Genomic DNA, 23545 nt, shown 5'->3' on the forward strand with positions numbered 1-23545 from the left:
AAATAGAGACACTTCGTCCGTATGTCCTAGACACCAAATTCACCCTGTGGGGAAGGGATGCCATGTATCAGTGGGGAACAAAAATTGATATCACCCCTAGACATCAAAATTTTCCCTTGCAGGCCACTGAAGCAGAGTGCCACCCACAAAAATTAACTTGGAAAACAGATGAACCCGTGTGGGTTAACCAGTGGTCGCTAAAAAGAGAAAACTTAGAGGCACTCAAAACATTAGTAGCTGAACAATTGGCTAAAGGAAATATAGTTCCAACTAACAGCCGATGGAACACACCCGTGTTTGTAATACAAAAACCGGGAAAGAACAAATATAGGCTACTCCAAGATCTTAGAGAAGTTAATAAGGTTATTGAAGACATGGGACCCCTTCAACCAGGTATGCCATCACCTTCAATGCTCCCACAACATTGGCATTTAGCTGTTCTTGACATTAAAGATTGCTTCTTTCATATTCCACTCCACCCTGCAGATGCTCCCCAATTTGCATTTTCTGTACCGTCTCTTAATCGTGAAACTCCCATGGAACGTTATCATTGGCTTGTGCTTCCCCAAGGTATGAAAAATTCCCCAACTCTCTGCCAAGAGTATATTGCTAAAATTCTATCTCCCATCCGTGCCAAAGCAGAGAAAGCCATCATCCTGCATTACATGGATGATGTGCTGGTGTGTGCTCCCAATAATCAGTATCTCGAGCAGACACTTAACATGGTGATTGAGGCCCTAGAGGCCAAGGGCTTTGAATTACAACCTGAAAAAATGCAGAGAACAAGCCCTTGGAAATACCTTGGACTCAAAATCACAGAAACATCTATCACCCCAACACCTGTCACCATTAATAATAACCCAAAAACACTAGAGGAAGTGCAACAGATCTGTGGGACACTGACCTATCTAAGGTCCTTTTTAGGACTCACCACAGAGGATGTAGCTCCTATTGCAAACCTAGTAAAACGGGAAGGTGGTCCAGCATCCCCTAGATCCCTGACAGAAGAGGCAAGGCAGTCTCTCAAAAAGATACAAGAGATCATTTCCACCAGACAAGCACACAGGTATCAGCCCTCCCTCCCCTTTAAGCTTGTCATTCTAGGGAAGGTACCACGCTTTCATGGCCTCATATTTCAGTGGGACAAAGAGCAGAAGGAACCCCTCATCATAATTGAATGGGTATTCCTTCCACTCCAACCTCCTAAAACCATCACACAGCCACAAGAACTGATGGCAAAAATTATCATGAAGGGTAGAGCAAGGCTCCGCACCCTGGCAGGATGTGACTTTGCATGCATCTATTTACCTGTAACAACTGATGCATTAGATCACCTACTCCAAAATAATATAAATTTACAATTTGCATTAGATAGTTACTCAGGCCAAATCTCCAATCATTACCCAAAACATGACATGTTTAATCTGCCATTCTCTTTCATCCCTCGAGAGATTCAAAGTAGAAAACCCCTCGATGTGATTACCGTTTTTACTGATGCCTCAGGAAAAAGTAAAAAGTCCGTGGTCACATGGAAAAATCCAAAGACGCAAAAGTGGGAATCTGACATCGAGGTAATCCAGGGATCACCACAAGTAGCTGAATTAGCAGCTGTTGTTAGAGCATTTGAGAGGTTCAAAGAACCCTTTAATTTGGTCACAGACTCAGCATATGTAGCTGGAGTAACTGTTAGAGCTGAGCATGCTCTCCTAAAAGAAATCTCAAACAAGAAAATTTATGATTTGCTCTCAAAATTAATTTATCTGGCTTCCCACAGAGAGCATCCCTATTTTGTCATGCATGTGAGATCACATACAAACCTGCCAGGATTTATTGCGGAAGGTAATCGTAGAGCTGATGCCCTGGCTATGCCAGCAGACGTAGTTCTATCAGCCGACTTACCAAAGCTCCCCCAAGTTTTTGAACAAGCAAAATTGAGCCATGCCATGTACCATCAAAATATTCCTGCTCTTATCCGCATGTTCCATCTGTCGCGGACACAGGCAAAAGCAATAGTGGCAACGTGTCCCAACTGCCAGAAGCTACAGCTTCCATCACTGGGCATGGGGGTCAATCCCAGAGGCATTAATAGCGGTGAAGTGTGGCAAATGGACATCACACATTTCCCTGAATTTGGGAGATTAAAATACGTTCATGTTTCTATTGATACCTTCTCTGGTGCTATGTATGCCTCTGCACATGCAGGTGAAAAGGCTAAGGATGTTGAAAAACATCTTGTCCAAGCTTTTGCTGTGCTCGGTATACCTGAGGAGATAAAAACTGATAATGGACCTGCCTACACCTCCCAGGAGTTTAAAAACTTTCGTCAGCAGTGGGGATTTCGACATGTTACAGGTATTCCTCACTCCCCAACTGGACAAGGCATTGTTGAACGTGCCCATCAAACCCTCAAGCGAATGCTGCTACAACAATCAGGGACCACCAAACTCAACTCACCTGTCCTCAGACTCAGCAAAGCACTGTTTACCATAAACTTCCTGAATGGCACCTTTGAGGATCCAAACCCTCCCATCTATCGTCATTTCCAGAACACCGGGAGACAGAAACTGCAGGAAAATCCAGAAGTCCTGATCCGGGACCCAGAGACTCAAAAAATCCAAGGACCGTACAAACTTGTAACTTGGGGACGTGGGTATGCCAGTGTATCTACCCCTCAAGGACTGAGATGGATCCCAGGGAAATGGGTAAAACCTTATGTCACTTCCTCAAAAGTTAAGGAGGTTAAAACTGCCTCCTGGAAGAGACGCCGTAAAAAGAGTCCTGATTTTGCACCTTCATGTAAACCCCCTACTGCAGATTTTGATGTTAATCCCTTCAGTTAAGTTGCACTGTTTTGCACTCAGGTTTTTGCACTGTATTTTGTAAATCTTTGTCCTGATACTCCATACCATAGATGTCCTGACTAAACCCCTGAGTTTTGACTGGGGAACTAGTTTAAAGGCATCCTAGGTACTGTCGAGTTGTAGGGACGATAGATTACAATTATATTTTGCACTGTTGTTTTGTTACTGTTCTATGCACTTTTAAGTTACTAAGAGTTACAACCCAGCTTTAAAGAAAAAAAAATAGGGAATTGTTGCTGCCTGTTCCGAGCTTCCCCTCCCCCCTCCCAAAGACATGTGCTCTGAGCTCCTTTGTTCCAAGCGCGGGCAAAGCCAAATGTAACTCAGACTCTTCAGCAGTGTCTGATTGGCCGCTCACCCCGGGTCCGCCCCCAGTCCTCCCCTTTCCCCTTCTCCTAATAAAGATGGTCGAGGGGAGGCAAACGCTCTCTCTCAGCTCAGCTACTTTCCTGTGAACATCTCTGGTCGTCTGTCTCATTTGAAAGCTTCTAACTGCAGGGAATTGAGCAGGCAGGGAGCTATATTTCTCCCTCTTTGCTTCTGCTGATGGTATTTGCTCTGCAGCTGATTCAGGTACCGATTCTAGAGCTACTAAAGTGCTAGATCGCCCGTGCTACCTCTCAAGGCTGCTCGAGGCTTTCTAAGGCATTGAAATACAAGCGCTAGCCGGTATAAAGCTGAAAAGATACCTTCCACAGTGTACCATTGTGGTAGTGATTGCACCTGTTCTTCTTCAACTCTCAGCAACCCCAGAACAAAATCCAAGAGACCAGGCAAGGTAGACAACTGTTTCATTTCCTCCGTCTCCAGGACAGCTGTACCAAAAGCCCACTGTGTTGGTTTTGCATGGCCTGGTTTTCAGTAGCAGGGGAGCCACAGAGGTGGCTTCTGTGAGAAGCTGTTAGAAGCTTCCACCATGTCCGGCTGAAGATGGACATGCTGCTGGCCAAAGCTGGGCCAATTAGAGAGGTTGGTAACACCTCTGTGATAACATATTTAAGAAGAAAATCAGAACAAAGTGGGGCTTCCACAGTTTTCTTCTAGTCAGAGAAGAGAAGGAGGTGAGAACACGTGAGGGAAAACAACATGAAGACACCAAGGTCAATGAAGAAGGAGGGGGAGCAGGTGCTCCAGGCGCCGGAGCCGAGATTCCTCTGCAGGCCATGGTGAAGACCATGGTGAAGCAGGTTGTCCCCCTGCAGCCCATGGAGGATCCATGGGGAGGCAGAGATCCACTTGGAGCCTGTGGGGGAGGTGCTCATGCCCAAGCAGGTGGATGCCTGGAGGAGGCTGTGATCCTGTGGGAGAACAGGCAGAGAGGGAGGGCCCTTGCTTCCAGGCTGGAGCAGCCTGTTCTTGGAGAACACTCTGTGGAAGAGTGACCCACGCTACAGCAGTTTTGGGAGGACTGCTGCTCATGAGATTTGAAGCCATGTTGGAGAAGTTCATGGAGAACGTTCTCCCATGGGAGGGACCCCAAGGTCTCACAGGGGAAGGACTCCTCTCCCTGAACAGCAGAAGAAAATCCTTGGGTGACGAACTGACCAAACCCCCCATGACCTGTCCCCTGCACTGTTGGTAGGAAGGAGGGAGGGGCTGGGGGAAAAAGGTGGCTTTTTAAGGGCCTATTTTACTTCTCAATATTCTCCTCTGACTCTGTAAGTAATAAATTCACTTTGTACCTCTAAGATGAGCTTGTTTTGCCTTTGGAGTGTTTTTTTCTCCTGGTCTTTATCTCAACTCATGAACCCTTCATTAATTTTTCTCTCCTCTGTCCAGCTGTGGCAGGGGAGGGTGAGCGAGTGGCTTTCGTGGGTGCCTGGCGTTGGGCCAGTGTCAAACCACGACACCCACCAATACCCTTTGGGGTCCTTGAAATACCCTCTCCTGAGATAGTCTATGCTGAGGAATCACAGACCCTCTGGGCCACTCACAGTAGGGTGCTTTTTTTCCCACTCAGGCTGATCTCAGCCTCCAATACAGTCAGCTGTTTGGATCCCCCTGTCACTCCAGAACTAAAAATAGATTCTGTCCCTACAGAGCTTGATGGTATTAGGGTACACTGTCCTACAGTGCTACAGTGTCTGCTAAAGCCTTGTACTCCGGTGGGGCTGCTGTGCCAGGCCATCAAATCCACACGGTCCAGGAAACCTGGTTATCCCTCTCCTCCACCTGGCTGGAGGCAAGGCCCCTGATCATAAGCTTCTCCGCTAACATCTTGTAGAAATGGACTAGAACTTCTTTCCACAGTCAGTAATATGATCAGACCTTCCATTCTGCCTGGAAAACTGCTGGAGGCTGGAGTAGCATCTTTCCTGGGAAAAAAACCCATTTGTGGTTGTTTTTCCCTGCAGTTCCCATACCCATGCATCTAGGATCAAGGTAGGTTGTCCATTCCACTTTCTTGTATCCTCTCCATGGTCCCGCAGGTAAAACCACAGGGTACCCCATGGTGTGTACCTTCTATATCCTCTCTCTTGAGCAAGAGGACACCTGCTGTCAGTTGTTGAGATACGGGTCTGTATAGGAGGGGAGTAGGACAGATCCTCTGTGAATTGCTGGAACTCCAGAGTCAGTTTATCTGACAGCTTCTCCACAGTTGCAACGATGGAGGAAGGAATACTATTAATGCTGTAAAATATTACCATGTCCCGCAGCCGTAGGGAGGAGGAGAGAAGATCCAGCAGGCAGGAATTGTGCAGCAAGATTGATTGATTTATTTATTTTACAAACTCTTTTATAGACTTTTTTCTTCATAGTCTAATTGGACAAAGGATCAGCCACCCCTTGGGGGTGATTGGCTAAAATCCTAAAGCATCCATTGTCAAAATATTTTTCTACTGTACCATAAACATAGTTCTACAAGATTGCAGGTGTTCTTAGTTTACAGAACTTCTGCTATTATGTTCCATGAGAGAGAAAAGTATCCCATGGTTTAGAAGAAGCAGGAAAATTCCTTGCTAACAGCATTTTTGTATCCACAGAATACTGCCTCGATATTCTTGGAGTTGGCAAATTGCACCACCCACTGTTGGTGCTGCATTATTTTTCCAAAGTAACGTTGTCAAGGGGTTGGCGTGTGCCATTGGTGCACTCTGGATAAATTTCCCCCACGTGGGTCGTTGACATAAGATGTCGTCTGGATCTGTGGGGAGCTGTACATTGTCCAGGTCATAATATATCATTTCTCGCATGGCCAGGTCCCTGAGGTATTGAATACCTTTCTCGGTTGCAGTCCATTTGCCTAAGTTAGACGGATTATCGTCTTTATAGGGATACCTTGCTCTCACGCTTGATAAGAGTCCCCTCCAGAGACTAAGGACTTCTGTCTTTTTTCCCATTGCTTCATCAATGCCTGGTTCCTTAACAAGTGATCCCAGCTGCCTGGCTTCCTTACCCTCTAATGCCACGCTCTTGGGTCCATTGTCCCAGCACTGGAGCAGCAAGGCTGTAATACGCTCACGTGGATGACGGCTGAAGTCTTTTCATATCTTCCGCAGCTCACTCAGGGATAGGGATCAAGTTGTGGTTGTCTCTTCTGTCTCCTCTTCCTGTTCCTGTGATGGCTTTGATGATGGCTCTGAAATTTGCCCTTGTAATGGTCCTGCTTCTTCATCCTCTTTGCTCTCCTTGTCCTCCTTGACTGTTTTTGCTAAAGCTTTTTTATCTGTGGGAACCGACAGCTGGTCTGAAGGCCTCACAGACATTTCCCTTGATACAATCAGTTTGTACCCGTGAGAATTGCAGAAGCAAGAAGATAAACAACAGAAAGAAGTTGTAACAGCTGCCAAAGGGAGGATACTGGCCGATGTTTAGCAAAGAATGTGTGTACACTATAGACAACCAATAGTATTGTATTGTAGCAAAATAATAGCCAATGAACATGTAGCTAAGAAAGTATATAAAAGAAGTTGTGTAAATAATAAATGTGCTTTTTGCCATTGCTCGGGGCAGAGAGTGTATGTGTGTCGTGACCGCCTCAACAGCGACATCTGGTGACCCCGACGTGATATAGTCACTTCTTGGCAGGCTGCAGGAAGAGCAGCGGAGGAAGAGCAGCGAGCAGAGCTACCAAACATCTGGATGTGTACCTGCAACCCTTGAGGTGGGCCGCTGGGAACAATGGGAGCTAACGTATCCCAAGAAGAAAAGTCTATTGTGAACATTTGGATGCTTATGTTAGGCAGATGTAGTATTAAGTATGGTAAGCATACCTTGAAGGCCCTGTTGCTGTGGTGCAAGAGCCAGGGCTTGGAAGCTACTGCTAAGAATGCTTTTAGTGTAAAATCCTGGGAGAGAGTCAGACAGCTTATTTTTGATTCTGCCTCCTGAGGCAATGAGACTGCCAAAAATTTGATGATTACCTGGAGTGTGGTGTTGGAGACTTTGAAAGGGGTGAAAAAGGAGTGAGATTTGGAATTGCAGTCCTCCGCAGATGCAGAAGGCTGAAATAAAACTGAGGGCGAAACGGAAAAACAACAGCGACATTTACCAGGTGACTTTCATATACATTTCTTCTGCTTCTGTACAGGGGTCACTGACACCAACACATGGTAATTTGCTGTTTCAGTGGTTTTGATGCCAAACTGATTTTTTCCTTTTTTGCTTTTATATATTCTCTATATTCTTTACACATATATTTGTAGCTCTGTAGCCTATTATTGTATTCGTAGCTAGCATTTTGACTACTCTATTAGACAGAAAGACAAAATAAATTTCCCAGCAGCTCCAAGCACTGGGGGTCCAAGGCTAGGCTCTCTGGGAGCCAAGGTTGAAACCAGACCTCCGAGACACATTTTCATAAATGAAGTTGTAGTGGGTTGAACCTGATGGACAGTCTTTTAGACTAATGATGCTTCTCACAATTTACATATTTAAACCACACGGAAAGGCGGGATTGCCCTTTTGTCTGAGCTCGCCTGCTGGAAGGTGGGGGGGCTCCGAGCCTCCAGGCCCCGCCGGGCTGGGCCAGGGCCACTGCCCCTTCCCCCCTTTCCCAACACTGCGGCACGGACCCTGGGTCACTGGGGGGGGACTGTCCCAGAGCCGCAGGCAGCTAAAACCAGCCATGGACTGCCACACAGCTAAACCCATCCAGCGCGGCTTCTGGGGACAGGCAGGTCCTTCTCCTCTCCATTCGGAGCCGGCGGAGTCAACGGGAGCTGGCGTAGCCTCCTGTCTGCAGCCAGCACACTTCGTGCTGAACTGAAGAAGACACCATGCAGCCAGCAGCACAAAGGGAGTGAGGCTTTCTCTACCGTAAAGCCTGAACAAGAACACTCTTCAACACGGTGGCTTCAGAGTCAGAGAGAAAGAGAAAGTGAGTCACGTGAGACGGAGCTGAAAATGGCGATGGGAGAAAAGAGGGCGGTGCCACGATTCTTGCGCGTAGCTTAAAAAAACTTCTTGCATGCCGTGGTAAGAAACTGTAATATCACAAACTGTTTGTCTCTTTAATCCATTTGAAGTACATGGGGGGATGAAGAATCCCCGTGTAGCCTGTGAAGATTGTGAAGAGTGCCTATGCCAGGCTATATAGAAGCAGTGAGAGGCTGTTAGAGACTTGTGGCGAAGAAAGCCTTTGTGTGCAGGCCAAAATAACTCATCCTTAAAAAGATTAATAACCCCATGTGATGGCCCATGTCTTGCAGTGTGAAGGAACTGTGAGATTTTTCATGGGAGAGATGTTTTACACCACAGCAGATTGATTGTTTCCGGGCGGGTCTGCTGTTGGTGGCAGTTTGGGAACCATGTGCAACTGAAGAAAACCCTTTTTCCTTAAGCATAAGAGAGAGACTTTTCAAGAACTGCAACACTGACTAACATCCCATGTTCTGTTATCCTTTGTGTGAGTTGGGTAGAAGGAGAGAAGTGCTGGGGGGGGGGGGGGGGATTTGCTTTAATTTCTTGTTATTTCTCTTTACTTTTAATTCTATTAGTAATAAAACTCTTTCATTGTACTGCAACTGTTTAAGGTTTGTGCCTGCTTTGCTTTCTCCTAATTCTTATCTCACAGAAGGAAAATAAGTAAGTAATGAATATTTTGAACCAAAACCACTACAGAAGTTTAGTTCCTATCGGGGGGGGTAATTCAGAAAAGACTAGAACCAGGGGGGAATTATCTCATCACTTATGTCTCTAATTGGGGATTCTTGTCAGTTATGCTAATTTGCTAAACATAAAAATTGTATCCACGTATGCTACATGTGCATCTTCGGCGCTTTCCATCTACCGTGCTGTGCACCTAAGGATCCTTATAAAGGTAACCCCTTTTTATCACCTAACTGTGTTTGGCTCATGATTTTAGGACCAGTGAAAAGGCATAGGTTTTGGTGGCAGTGCCTGTTGCTGGGGTTGGAGCAGCTGCAGTATCTGTCATGGTGGTTGGAGCAGGTGCAGGGCCTGTTGTCATCTCATTGTCAGATCCAGAGACCTTCTTTTCCCCTGAGGGCACTGAGAAGTGTTGGAAACACTCACATTAATACATATATATATATATACACTATATATGAACAGTGAGCTATATATGAACAGTGTCAGTGACAATCAGCAAGCAGGGGTATACAAGCATTTCACACTACAGGTGGTTTTCACACAACAATCAGATCTCCCTGTGGTACACAATGTGTTGTTCCATCTTTCTGCATTACCCACCATGTGCAACCAGGTCGCTGAGCAAAGACAACCCCATGGATGGGTTTGTCTGTACTCGAGGCAGAATTTATCCACACAGTCTTTCCTAACAGACCTCTGACATGCACTACTGGGACCTTATCTCCATCTACTGCATGCAGGGATTCAGATTGGGCTGGACCAGCTCTATTGGTGGAACCTCAGGTGTTAACTAACCAGGTGGCCTTTGCTAGATGCTGGTCCCAATTTTTGAAAGTTCCCCCACCTAGTGCCTTCAAAGTGGTTTTCAACAATCCATTGCACCGTTCCACTTTGCCTGCAGCTGGTGCATGGTAAGGGATATGATACACCCACTCAATGCCATGTTCTCTAGCCCAGGTGTTAATAAGGCTATTCTTAAAATGAGTCCCATTGTCAGATTCAATTCTCTCAGGGGTGCCATGCCTCCAAAGGACTTGCTTTTCCAGGCCCAGGATGGTGTTATGGGCAGTAGCAAGAGGCACGGGGTAGGTCTCCAACCATCCAGTGGTGGCTTCTACCATTGTGAGCACATAGCGCTTGCCTTGGCGCGTTTGAGGCAGTGTGATGTAATCAATCTGCCAGGCCTCCCCATACTTGTATTTGGACCACTGCCCACCATACCACAGGGGCTTCACCCGCTTGGCCTGATTGCAGTGCATGTCTCACAATCATGGATGACCTGGGAGATACTGTCCATGGTTAGATCCACTCCTCGATCTCGTGCCCACTTATAGGTGGCATCTCTGCCCTGATGGTCTGAGGCATCATGGGCCCATCGAGCTAGGAACAACTGTCCCTTGTGTTTCCAGTCCAAGTCTACCTGTGACACTTCTATCTTTGCAGCGTGATCTACCTGCTTGTTGTTTTGGTGTTCCTCATTAGCCCTACTCTTGGGGACATGGGCATCTACATGACGGACTTTCACAACCAGCTTTCTTACTTGGGCAGTGATGTTTTTCCACTCTTCAGCAGCCCAGATTGGTTTCCCCCTACTCTGCCAATTAGCTTTTTCCCACTTTTCTAGCCATCCCCACAGAGCATTGGCTACCATCCATGAATCAGTGTAGAGGTAGAGCTTTGGCCACTTCTCTCTTTCAGCAATGTCCAGGGCTAGGTGAACAGCTTTGAGTTCAGCGAGTTGGCTTGATCCACCTTCTCCTTCAGTAGCTTCTGCAACCCGTCGTGTGGGACTCCATACGGCTGCTTTCCACTTTTGTTTCATCCCTATGATGCGACAAGAACCGTTGGTGAAAAGAGCGTAGCATGTGTCTTCTGATTGCAGTTGGTTGTATGGTGGAGCTTCTTCAGCACGTGTCACTTGTTCTTCTTCATCAGCAAGACCAAAGTTTTCACCTTCAGGCCAGTTTGTGATTATTTCCAAAATCCCAGGGCTATTCAGTTTTCCGATACAGGCGTGCTGTGTGATGAGAGCAATCCATTTGCTCCATGTGGCATTGGTGGCGCGGTGGGTAGAGGGAACCTCTGCTTTGAACATCTACCCCAGCACCGGTAGTCGGGGTGCCAGGAGGAGTTGTGCCTCAGTGCCAATTACCTCTGAGGTGGCTTGGATTCCTTCATAGGCTGCCAAGACTTCTTTCTCTGTTGGAGTATAGTTGGCTTCAGACCCTCTGTAGCTTTGGCTCCAAAATCCCAGTGGTCGACCTCGAGTCTCACCAGGCACCTTCTGCCAAAGGCTCCAGGACCGGCCATTGTTCCCGGCTGCAGAGTAGAGCACGTTCTTCACTTCGGGTCCTGTCCTAACTGGGCCAAGGGCTATGGCATGAGAGATTTCCTGCTTGATCTGGGCAAAAGCTTGTTGCTGTTCAGGGCCCCAATGGAAATCGTTCTTCTTGCGGGTAACCAGGTAGAGAGGACTCACAATCTGGCTGTACTCAGGAATATGCATCCTCCAAAAGCCTATGGCACCTAGGAAAGCTTGTGTTTCCTTCTTGTTGGTTGATGGAGACATCGCAGTGATCTTATTGATGACCTCGGTGGGAATCTGACGCCATCCATCTTGCCATTTCACTCCCAGGAACTGGATCTCTTGAGCAGGTCCCTTGACTTTGCTCTTCTTGATGGCAAAACCAGCTTCCAGGAGAATCCAGATAACTTTCTCTCCTTTCTCAAACACTTCTGTTGCGGTGTTCCCCCACACAATGATGTCATCAATGTACTGCAAATGTTCTGGAGCCTCACCCTTTTCTAGTGCAGTCTGGATCAGTCCATGGCAGATGGTGGGACTGTGCTTCCACCCCTGGGGCAGTCGGTTCCAGGTGTACTGCACGTCCCTACAGGTGAAAGCAAACTGAGGCCTGCATTCTGCTGCCAGAGGAATGGAGAAAAATGCATTAGCTATGTCAATAGTGGCGTACCACTTCACTGCTTTGGACTCCAGCTCATACTGGAGCTCCAACATGTCCGGCACAGCAGCGCTCAATGGTGGAGTCACTTCATTCAATGCATGATAGTCCACAGTCAATCTCCATTCTCCTTCCGATTTGTGCACAGGCCAAATGGGACTATTTAAGGGTGAGTGGGTGTTGCTGACCACCCCTTGGCTCTCCAGCTCACGGATCATCTTGTGGATGGGAATCACAGCATCTTGAGTTGTCCGGTACTGTCGGCGATGCGTTGTCAAGGTAGCAATTGGTACTCTTTGTTCTTCCACCTTCAGAAGGCTGACTGCAGACAGGTTCTCTGATAGCCCAGTCAAGGTGTTCAATTGGTTAATGCCCTCTGTCTCCACAGCAGCTATTCCAAAAGCCCACTTGAGTCCCTTTGGGTCTCTAAAATACCCGTTCCGGAGGAAGTCTATGCCCAAAATGCACGGGGCCTCTGGGCCAGTCACAATGAGATGTCTCTTCCACTCATTTCCAGTCAGGCTCACCTCAGCTTCCACCAAGGTCAAATTTTGTGATCCACCTGTTACACCAGTAATAGAAACAGATTCTACCCCCACATGCTGCGATGGAATTATTGTACACTGCGCACCTGTGTCAACCAAGGCATCATATTTTTGTGGTTCTGATGTACCAGGCCAACGAATCCACACAGTCCAAAAGACACGGTTTTCCCTGACCTCTACCTGGCTAGAGGCAGAGCCCCTCTAGTCCTGGTTATCCTTCTTTCCCTGGGCCTGCATCTTAGAGGTTCCTTCATGGGAAGCGGACATGCCATCGTCTTTTCCATCATTTCTGGCAGTTTGGCTACAGGCAACTGGAGCTACTTCCTTTTTGGTAGATCTTCCTTTCTGAGACTTGCGCTCCTTCAATTCACGCACTCGTGCTGCCAGAGCTGACGTGGGTTGTCCACCCCACCTCTTTGTGTCTTCCCCACTGTCACACAGGAAATTCCACAGCTCACTTCGTGGGATGTACCTTGTCTCTGGGGAACGTCGGTGGAGAAGGCACTCTTTAATCTCCTGGTGATTGTTCTTCATTTCATCTTCCATTTTCTGCATATGTGTTTCCACAGCTGCGATTCTTGTGTGTGTTGGGCCATGCACCGAGTCTGCATATGCTCAGAGCTTCACTGCCATATCCCGCATGGTCTCATTCGCACCGTAGTCCGGTTTCATTATTGCTAAAGCAGAAGCATATTCTTGTGGCCCAAGCTGCATGAGTTTTCGCCACATGTATGGAATAACTCTGGCCCGGTCTGGACTCCTCAGTCCTGGGTCATTTGCGAAGACAACCTCTACCACCCCTAGTTCTCTCAGGCATTGGATCCCTTGTTCTATGGTCTTCCATGGGGTTTGCTGCATGTAGAGATCATCTCCGCACATATATCTTTCAACCACGCCTGTCAAGACCCGTCTCCAGACACTGGTAGAGTCAGCCTCCCTTTTCATCGCTTGGTCGATCACTGGATCATGTGACAGGGATCCCAAATGCCTCGCTTCAGCACCGTCCAGCATCACATCATCACCTGCCGCATCCCAAATACGGACCATCCAACTTATTATGGATTCATCAGACCTTCGGGTGTAGTCCTTTCTTAGGCTGTGAAGGTCCTTTATGGACATGGACTCAGTAATGGTTTCTGTGCCTGAGTCCGTTGGTGGTTTTGAGGTTCCTTCCCCTGCATCTGTTGAGGTTCCTTCCCCCGCATTATCCTCATCTTTCACTGGGCGGTCAGTTTTGGTCGTGTGTTTTTTCCTCATGACAGGAGCCACTGTCAGTGGCTTAGACTCTCCATCTGGTTTGGGCTTGCTGTCTGGTTTATCTGCAGCCTGAGTGACTGGGGTATCTGCAGGCTTTGCTGATTGATCATCCTGCCTCTCTACCTTTACCTGCTGCAGTGTGCGATAGGCATATGCCAAAGCCCAGCATATTGCAAGGAGCTTGTTCTCATTAGAATTGTCATTGTATTTCTCTTTCAGATATTTCGCCACCTCAGCTGGTTTCTGAACTTGTTCAGGGGGAAAATTGCAAACCATTGGGTCAGAGAATTTCTGCAGGATTTGGCCTATATCCTCCCATTCCCCACACCACTCAGGATGTTCCACCCCTGGGTCAGGTGTCTCAGCAGTCACCCTGGAAATCTGAGCTCTTATTCTAGAGAAGCTGTGAATCATATAGAGGAAGATGACCAGATTAAATACCAGGAGGGTGGTCTCTTTAACATCCAGGGGAAACTGAACATTCTCAAAAGATAACCTATCAAATTTAAAGGGAAGGGAAACCCCATCTCCTCCTCCTCCAACAATCTGGGTGCAGTTACTAATAAATTCCCAAAACAGGCTAGGACTGGGGTTAGGACGGAGAAACCATTTATCATACACACCTCGAACAGCTGCCTGTACCTCTGTCGACTTCTTATAAATCATTATCACCGAGCACAGCAAAATAGAAATCCGAATTTGTGTCCCTGCTCTGCAAAAATTCCTTATCAAGGATAAGATCAGACCAAGTTGTGGATAGGCAAATAAGCCTAGGGAGCAGAAAGGCACTAGTACCTCAGTGAAGCCTAAGGACCAGAAAGACATGAATATATCAAGCCAGAGAAACGTTATGAACTCAACCAACATGATGACTATTTTACCCCAACACAGAATAAGTAAATTCAAACCAAAATGTAATTAGCACACGTTTTTCACTTTCCTTCGAGCCATGCAGTTGGGCGCCACTAAATTTGTACCAGTTTGGCCAAATTTGGAAATATATCCTCTGAGAGAAGGCACAACAACCCCTCCCCCACCAAGTTCGGGAAAAAATAAATTTTCCTTGAAGGAAAGTGAAGAAGATAAAACTATTTATTTAACAAACACACGGGAAAGGAAAATAATGCTAAATGATAAAATCTTTCGCTGTGGAGGAGAAACCTGGGAAAGTGTTCGAGTCCTCCCTTTGGTCTCCTCGGACCTGGGGCTTGGGCCAGGGCCAGGCCCTCTGTGCCCAGGGGAAAGTCTTCCCGATGTGCTCTGATGTTAAAGCAATCAAGCAGTCCAGTAGAAAAGGGACAAAATCCGAAATTCCAGGGAAGGAAAAATTCAACTCTCAGTCTCTCTCCGGAGAACAAAGCAGCTGAACCACTGGCCAAAAAAAACTGTCCTCAGGAAACAGGAAGCTGGGTGCTTTCTCCTTCCTCTGCCACAGCTGGGAAACAAATTGCTATCTGTGTGTGACCTTGAACAAGCTGCAAACTGCTTTGAAAAAGTTTTGCTCAGTTTTTTCCTTCACCCTCTCAGGCTCAGTTTAGAGGCATAGAAAGGCACAGGACTTAATTTCTGGGCATAGGCAGCGATATGGGATACACATCATAAGGTCACCCCAAGACACTGACCTTAAACAAGACCTGAACCATATTCAACAACATGCTGGTTCTGAGCAAAAAGACCAGGTTGGATTCGAGGGTAGTCAAAGGATATTCACAATCTTTAAAATTCTTGACTACCATAATCAGCCTAGAGGACAAGAAAGGAAAAAGAGGACAGAAAAAAATAGGCAGGTGTCTCTGCCGTTGGTTTGTTGCTGCCTGTTCTGAGCTTCCCCTCCCCCTCCCAAAGACACTTGCTTCTGCCATGTGCTCTGAGCTCCTTTGTTCTAAGCGCGGGCAAAACCAAATGTAACTCAAACTCTTTAGCAGTGTCTGATTGGCCGGTCACCCCGGGTCCACCCCCAGTCCTCCCCTTTCCCCTTCTCCTAATAAAAGAGATGGTCGAGGGAGGCCCCGCCCTCTCTTGGCTCTGCTACCTTCCTGTGAACATCTCTGGTTGTCTGTCTCATTTGAAAGCTTCTAACTGCAGGAAATTGAGCGAGCAGAGAGCTATATTTCTCCCTCTTTGCTTCTGCTGATGGTATTTGCTTTGCAGCTGATACAGGTACCGATTTTAGAGCTATTAAAGTGCTAGATCGCCCGTGCTACCTCTCTAGGCTGCTCGAGGCTTTCTAAGGCATTAAACTACTAGCCTAGCCGGTATAAAGCTGAAAAGATACCTTCCACATTGGTTGCTCCTCTGAGGAGAAAAAACAAAGGTGTGATTATTAATCGTTCCCAGTAGATGGCTCCCAAAGCACAGAGGTGCCTCAATACTGAATACATACACCAGATTGGTGTCCCAACCAGCAACGCTATTACATCATAAGCCCATCCTACGAAATAACCCACAGAGAACACGTACTGCAAGTAAGATTTAACTGGTATAATAGAGACAAAATGCCACAAATATGAGAGCAAATAAGTCTACACTGTAACTAGCAACCATTAAACCAATACAATGAATGGTTATAACAATTTGCTTTTAACACACTCTGATCGTATTTGTCCTTATCTCAACCCCTTGGGCCCCTGTTTGGGCTGCAAAAAGGACCATTGTGGTTTTAAGCCCAGCTGTAGATGAAGCACCTCACAGCCGCTTGCTCAACCCCCCCTCTCTTCTCGCCTACCCTGGTGGGATGGGGAGGAGAATCAAAGTAAAACTTTTATGTTGAGATAAGAACAGTTTAATAATTGAAAATAAAGAAAATACAATAATAATGGTAAATAATAATAATAAGGATAATAAAAAGGGGGGAAACCCCCCAAATTATGCACAATGCAATTGCTCAGCACTTGCTGAGCTATGTCAGATCCCCCTTCCCAAACCCAGATTGGCCCTTCCAGGTAACTCCCCCCAGTTTATATACTGGGTATGATGTTTTATGGTGTGGAATATCTCTTTGGTCAGTTCGGGTCACCTGTCCCAGCTGTGCTCCCCCCCAGTCTCCTTTGCAAACCTCCTCACTGGCAGAGCATGGGACCAAGAAAAAAGTCCTTGACTTGGATAAACACGACTTGGCAAGAAACTAAAGCATTGGTGTGTTATCAACACCATTCTCATTCTGAATCCAAAACACAGCACTGTAACAGCCACTGAGAAGAAATTAACTCTACCCTAGCTGAAATCAGGACACCATGGCTCTCCTACAGGTGCAAACTCCCATGGGCTCAGTCTTCCACCTGAGTTCATCTCTTTCTAAGAGGAATTCCTGAAAAGGTGCATGATGCTATCTTTCAGTGGGAAATGACAGTCCAGATAAGCTACAGAGACAGATAGTGCAAATACTGAGAACAGCTTATCATGATCACTGATGTTCTGAACCAAAGGTGATTTGTTGGTGTGACCCAGCCCACTGCGGGGCTGGGGCAGTGTGATGCCAATCAATCCCAGCCCATCCCCTGGATTGAGTTTCCCGAAGAGGCAGACTCAGAGGGTGGGTCGAGGGGCGGCTCAGAAGCCTAAGCTGCACCCCCCCCAGGGCGGTGCCCAGGTACAAGCCGCCTCCCCCAGTTTGGGAAAATTCTCGGTTACTCGGTTGTTCGCTGGTTCTCTGTTATAACTCCCGCCTCTCGGTTTCCCCCAGTGGTTCTTGTTACATTGTATCCTCCCCCTGGCTTGTAACTCATTGGTTGTTTTCCCCTTTCACCATGGTTTTCAAACTCTCTATAAAACTGAGGACAAGCCTCGGGGAAGCATCCCATCGCATTCCATCCCTTCCGAGCTTGTTCGGGTTGTGAAACTTCTAACAATAAACCTGTTAGGAGCCAGACCAGAACAGCCTCTCTCTTCCTTTGTCTCCGAGCTAACGTGAGCTGATACCATCGGTTCCTGCCGTGTTCCCTCTGCAAAGAAGCCAGCTAGCTAGCTCAGCCAGCAGCTCTATTCCTGATGCCGAAGTCGCTTCAGCGACGCACAGAAGTAACGCAGATGGACTCTCTCTGACCTGGGGCTTGCCAGAGCTCTTGCCTCGAGCACAAGAACTGCGTTAGGATGGCACACCAAGTGTGGCGCTCACGCGAGTGGATCCCTGCAATATCGTGGCTGTTGGTGGACAGCGAGAAGAAGCGACTTTGGACCTGCCGATGCCTCTCAGTTCAGTCCGCTCTGTTTTGGGAGTGGTGCCCTGAGAGAAGGCTGCTAACTCCCACTGATTCTGCACTGAACTGACTTTGGAGAGCAGCCGTGCCTTGGAGAACCCCACCTGTGCCTTTTAGTTTGGGACCGAACGCCTTTTAACTGATTTCTGAAACTTGTGTGAGTATCCCCAATCCCTGATATTTTGTTTCTTTTTTCATTTTGCAGGTGGTGGGTGGAAGAAGTGCTGAGAGAGAGATGGGATCAAAACTCTCTCAGCCCCAAACAGAGGTTTTTCTCCAAGTTGCGAAATTCCTTGCAGTCAATGGTTTTAAATTTTCAAAGGGTCTGTTAAAACAGTTTGTTCACTGGCTTTTCTTTTACCTTCCTCAAGTGTCTCCTGCAAATTTAAAATCTCCTGCCTTCTGGCAGGCTGTGGGCAATAAGATTACTGATTTAAAGTGAAAGGGAGACTCCTCAGGAGAAGAATTCTTTCCTCTAGTTCTAGTCCTTTCGGACTTGCATAAAATGGATCAGAAAGTAAAAGAAAAGCACAAATCCCCTCACAGTTCTTCCCATATCCCTCCTTCCTCCCCTCCTGCTCCTCATCCCACTTCCCTTTCGTTGGAAAAACTGAATGGGGTGATATGCCCAGAGGCACAGAGTTGCTACCTTCTCTCTGACCCCTCTCAGTCTTTTCAGCCACCCTGTCGAGTTAGCCCTGGCCAAGCTGCCTCGACCTCTTCCCAAACCCTGTATCCCTCACCCTCTTCCCCAGTTGTAAGCCCAGAAAACTGTTCTAAATGTTATTTGCCATTGTACCCTCCCCCCACTCCACGTGTCTGAACAATGGCGCTGACAGCATGGCACAGTTCACCCCTCCCCCCTCTTCTTCTTCCCACAGTCCTTTTCGCCCTCCTGCCGCCAACCCTTTCCTATCCCCGCCCCCAGATGTGACGTCACAGGGTTCCTCCCACATGTCAGGTACCGCCCTCTGCATCAGGAATCCCTGCCCATCCTGTGACCATGCCTCCTGGTCCTCCAACCCCGCCCCCTGTGGAGGACTTCCTGGTTCCCACGCCCCCCTCTTCTGGTTCCCATGGGGTAGAAACCGGAACCGATGCCATCTTGAAATCTGGTCTGGGAGTCCCCTCAGCCTCCTCCTACCCCTTCGCCGCTCCTGTCACCTATGACAGAGCAGGCAATAATCCCACATGGAAACCTTTTGATCCTGCAGGGCTCAAAGAGCTTTGCAAAGCCCAGAAAGAATTCGGGAGGGAGAGTCAGTATTTTAAGAACCTTCTTAAGATAACTCTCACCAGTACAGTGATTGTTCCACATGACCTCAAAAGCATTTTCTCCTGCTTGCTTTCCCCAACCAAGTTTCAAGTGTGGGAAGAAAGTTGGAGAAAGCAACTGGGAGAGGTCCTCCCTATTTTACTGCAGGATCCAAACAATGCGGGGGTTTCTATGGGTCATCTTACCAGTGAGGGGTTATTAGCCAAGCCCCAGAACCAGGCTCAAAATACACCAGAGCCGGTCCTGAATGCTGTAAAGCAAGCAGCTCAGCAAGCGTTCTTAATGATGCCTCACATTGGGCGCCAACCTAATGCAGTTCTTGTGCTCGAGGCATGAGCTCTGGCGTGCCCCAGGTCAGAGAGAGTCCATCTGCATTACTTCCGTGCGTCGCTGAAGCGACTTCGGCATCAGGAATAGAGCTGCTGGCTGAGCTAGCTAGCTGGCTTCTTTGCAGAGGGAACACGGCAGGAACCGATGGTATCAGCTCACGTTAGCTCGGAGACAAAGGAAGAGAGAGGCTGTTCTGGTCTGGCTCCTAACAGGTTTATTGTTAGAAGTTTCACAACCCGAACAAGCTCGGAAGGGATGGAATGCGATGGGATGCTTCCCCGAGGCTTGTCCTCAGTTTTATAGAGAGTTTGAAAACCATGGTGAAAGGGGAAAACAACCAATGAGTTACAAGCCAGGGGGAGGATACAATGTAACAAGAACCACTGGGGGAAACCGAGAGGCGGGAGTTATAACAGAGAACCAGCGAACAACCGAGTAACCGAGAATTTTCCCAAACTGGGGGAGGCGGCTTGTACCTGGGCACCGCCCTGGGGGGGGTGCAGCTTAGGCTTCTGAGCCGCCCCTCGACCCACCCTCTGAGTCTGCCTCTTCGGGAAACTCAATCCAGGGGATGGGCTGGGATTGATTGGCATCACACTGCCCCAGCCCCGCAGTGGGCTGGGTCACAGCAACAGTGATTAGTGCCTTGTGCCAGGCACACTTCTTCACAGCAGCTCAAACTTTTTTCATCTTTCTGAGGAAAATCAAAGCAACCACTGGGTCAGCAATTGCTGGCAGCCCAATCTTATTGCAGTTCATGCCCTGAGGTTGTGTCGTCAATATACTGCATCAAAACTTTTCATTCTGATATCTGCATATAGTAGAGAAATCATGCCTGTCTGGTTTTTCTCTCTGCTAAGTATGTTCTATCTTCCTTCTCTGAACTATTTCCAGTTTTTTAGTTCCTCCTTCAGCTTTCTTGTTTCCTGCTGTTTTTTGTTGGATTTTCTTTCATCCAAGAATGCAGTCTATAAAGATAAAGCTGGAGGCTGGTTCCAGCTCAAGGATTCCCCTGTAGAAGTCAGATGCTCTCTATTTATAAAGTTGTGTTATTTTCAAGTTTGGTCTGCAAATCTACTTTCTTGTGCCATAGAATGCCAGCAAGCAAAACAAGGCCTTGGCACAAAATGGCCCTATGGTCTCAGCCTGCAGTTTTGTGCACAATTATCAATGATGTTGGTATTGCAACTGCATTGTCTGAGTCCCCGGAGTTAGCATTTTGAAGACAGCATGCAGGTGTACTGCTGAGGAAAGGTGTGAATGTGAGATGAACTTTCCATTACAGACTCCTGAAAAGAGGCCATGGGAGAGTGGAGCCACTCTGAATGCATACATTTGTCTAGGGATACTGAATGAGTGTGAGATATGCATCTTGCATGCACACATTAACACTAAGGTATGGACAATCTTTATTCTGTGAGCAGATGTGTTCCTGCAATAGGAAGCTGCTTTTGGAATAATGTGGTATAGAAGTCCTATCCTGTGTGCTTTGTTAAACAGCCAGTCTAGGCTGAGATGGTTGTAAGGCCCCAAAAAACTCATTCAATGAAACTCTTAAAAGGGCTTACAGTTTTTCATGTACTTTGAGTTAGGCACACAGGAGAAATACTGACAAGATATTCTCAAGAGGTCAAAACAACAAAAAAAACTTTACTGGCAGCTTCAGAAAATCAGAGAACTTTGGCAACAGTTTAGAGCAGCATTCAATCAACATAAAACATTCCACAAAGCATTGCCTTAGCCCATTCAACTTAGCAAACGCAAAGCCCATCCGATTTTAAATTACTCAAAACTCTGAGAAGAGGGAATTAGAAGAAGAAAGAGAAGAAAGAGAGAGAAAGACAGAAAACATATAGAAAAGAACATAGCTACCACTCTTGGTTCCAGTAGAACTATGAAATATGTAGTAAAGGGATTACCATGGGCATTATGGCCTGATGATGGGGGTGATAGGACTTATCACAGCAGAGGAAGTTTTTGAGAAAGGGGAGAAGATAATCCAGATCCTCTTGAAGGTTGGTTTTGCTGTAAAACAAAGTAAGGTAAAGGGACCTGCCCAGGAAATTCAGATTTTGGGAGTAAAAAGCCAAGATGGACGTGGTCAACAAAATAGCAGCTATGTCCCCCATGACCAGCAAGAAGACAGGCTTTCCTAGGCACTGTGGGTTTTTGGAGGATGCATTTTCCAGATTACAGTCAGATTGTAAACCCTCTCTATCATGTGACCCAGAAGAAGGATTTCAAGTGAGGTCCTGAACAACAACAAGCTTTTGAAAAAATTAAATGGGAGATTGTTCATGCAGTAGCCCTTGGATCGGTCACAACAGGACAAGATGTGAAAAATGTGCTCTACACTGCAGCCAGGGAGAATGATCCTTCCTGGAGTCTCTGGCAGAAGGTACCTGGAGACACTCAATGATGACCCCTGGGATTCTGGAGTCAGGGATAGAGAGGAATTGAAGTCTGTTACACTCCAAGTGAAAAAGAGATCATGACAGCTTATGAAGGGGTTCAAGCTGCTTCAGAAGTAATTGGCACCAAAGCACAGCTCCTCCTGGCACCCCAACTGCCAGTGCTGGGCTGGATGTTAACAGGGATAATCCCTTCCACACATCATGCCACTGATACTATGTGGAGTAAGTGGGTTGCACTGATCACACAGGGAGCTTGAATAGGAAATAGCAATTGCCCAAGGATCTTGGAGATCATAATGAACTGGCCTGAAGGCAAAAATTCTGGACTATCATCATCAGAGGAGGAAAAGGTGACAGCGGCTGAGGAGGCCCCACCATATAATCAACTATGAGAAAATGAAAAGCAACACGCTTTCTTCACTGACAGTTCCTGCCATATTGTAGGGATACACTGAAAATGGAAAGCTGCCGTATGGAGCCCTACATGGCAAGTTATGGCAGCTGGTTTGGGGTCAGTAGCTCTGACTGAGGAAGCTGTGACCGGTCCGGAGAGATGGTCCCAAAAGAGATCGTCTTCCTGAGGCCCAGTGTCTTCCCTCAGTGTCATAGGTTAGCAAGCTGAGTCTCGGAAGTGATGCTCTTCTTACAGCTTCCTCTATGACCTAACAGAACCTATCAGATGGCCAGTTTGAATATGGACAATTATTTGAGCCACTTAAAATTGTGACCGCCTCTGTGATACACACTTAAGAATAGACAACCCCCCCCCCACAGCCTCTCTCTCTTGTTTCCGGTGCTGGGACAGGTGGCTGCGGGCCCCGTGCAAGGTCCCATGGGCCCGGGCTGGGCCACGGCCATCCTGGAGCCAATGGACCTGTTCCACCCGCGGAACCCCCCCACAGCCTTGCTGTGGGCAGCCAGAGCGGCTCGGCTCTCCCCCCTCTCCACTGCGATAAGCCACATTCCAGCTGCAAGGCCTAGGTGAGATTAACCCTTTTAGTGCTGTGAAGAGCTGAAAACCTGAGGGAAGAGAAAGAGGAGATGCTTAAAGCTGAAATTCTGTTGTGAAGCTATGATATATCAGAGTATCCCGTTGTAATTTCATGAAGATATGGGGGGTGGAGTGTTGCAGTGGGGATACTGCAACATGCATATACCAAACCAGGAGTCCCGTGGAAAGGAAATATATATGGACTGATTCTTGATAGATGTTTCAGAGATGTTTATTTCTCCAGCCGCATGGCCGGAGCTCTGCCGAGGAGCTGTTACAGTCACCGGACCAAGGGTCCTTCTGCCCGCGCAGGGGAACACAAACCAACCAATGGGAACGAGGCTGAGCAGGGGCAGGGAAACCCCGTGTCTGTCCCCTCAGGGCCCCTCTCCCAGGGCTACACGGCGGGGAGAGGAGACCCCAACAGTGGAGTGTTCAGTTCAACTTGTAAGCAAAAGCACCTGCGCTGAGATAGGCAGATGCTGATGCAGCTGTAATTTCATGAGAAGTTTGGACAGGGAGAGATGGAAGCGATGAGGACTTCTGCTCCAAATAGGAAAGGAGAAAACCTCAGTTCCTAGAGATGCTCCCAGAGATAGTCCTAAAGATGAAGATGAGGAAGACCCTTTGCTCCCAGGGAAGGAGAAGGGCCTCTGTT

This window comes from Corvus moneduloides, chromosome W, assembly GCF_009650955.1.
Source record: "Corvus moneduloides isolate bCorMon1 chromosome W, bCorMon1.pri, whole genome shotgun sequence".
NCBI lineage: Eukaryota > Metazoa > Chordata > Aves > Passeriformes > Corvidae > Corvus > Corvus moneduloides.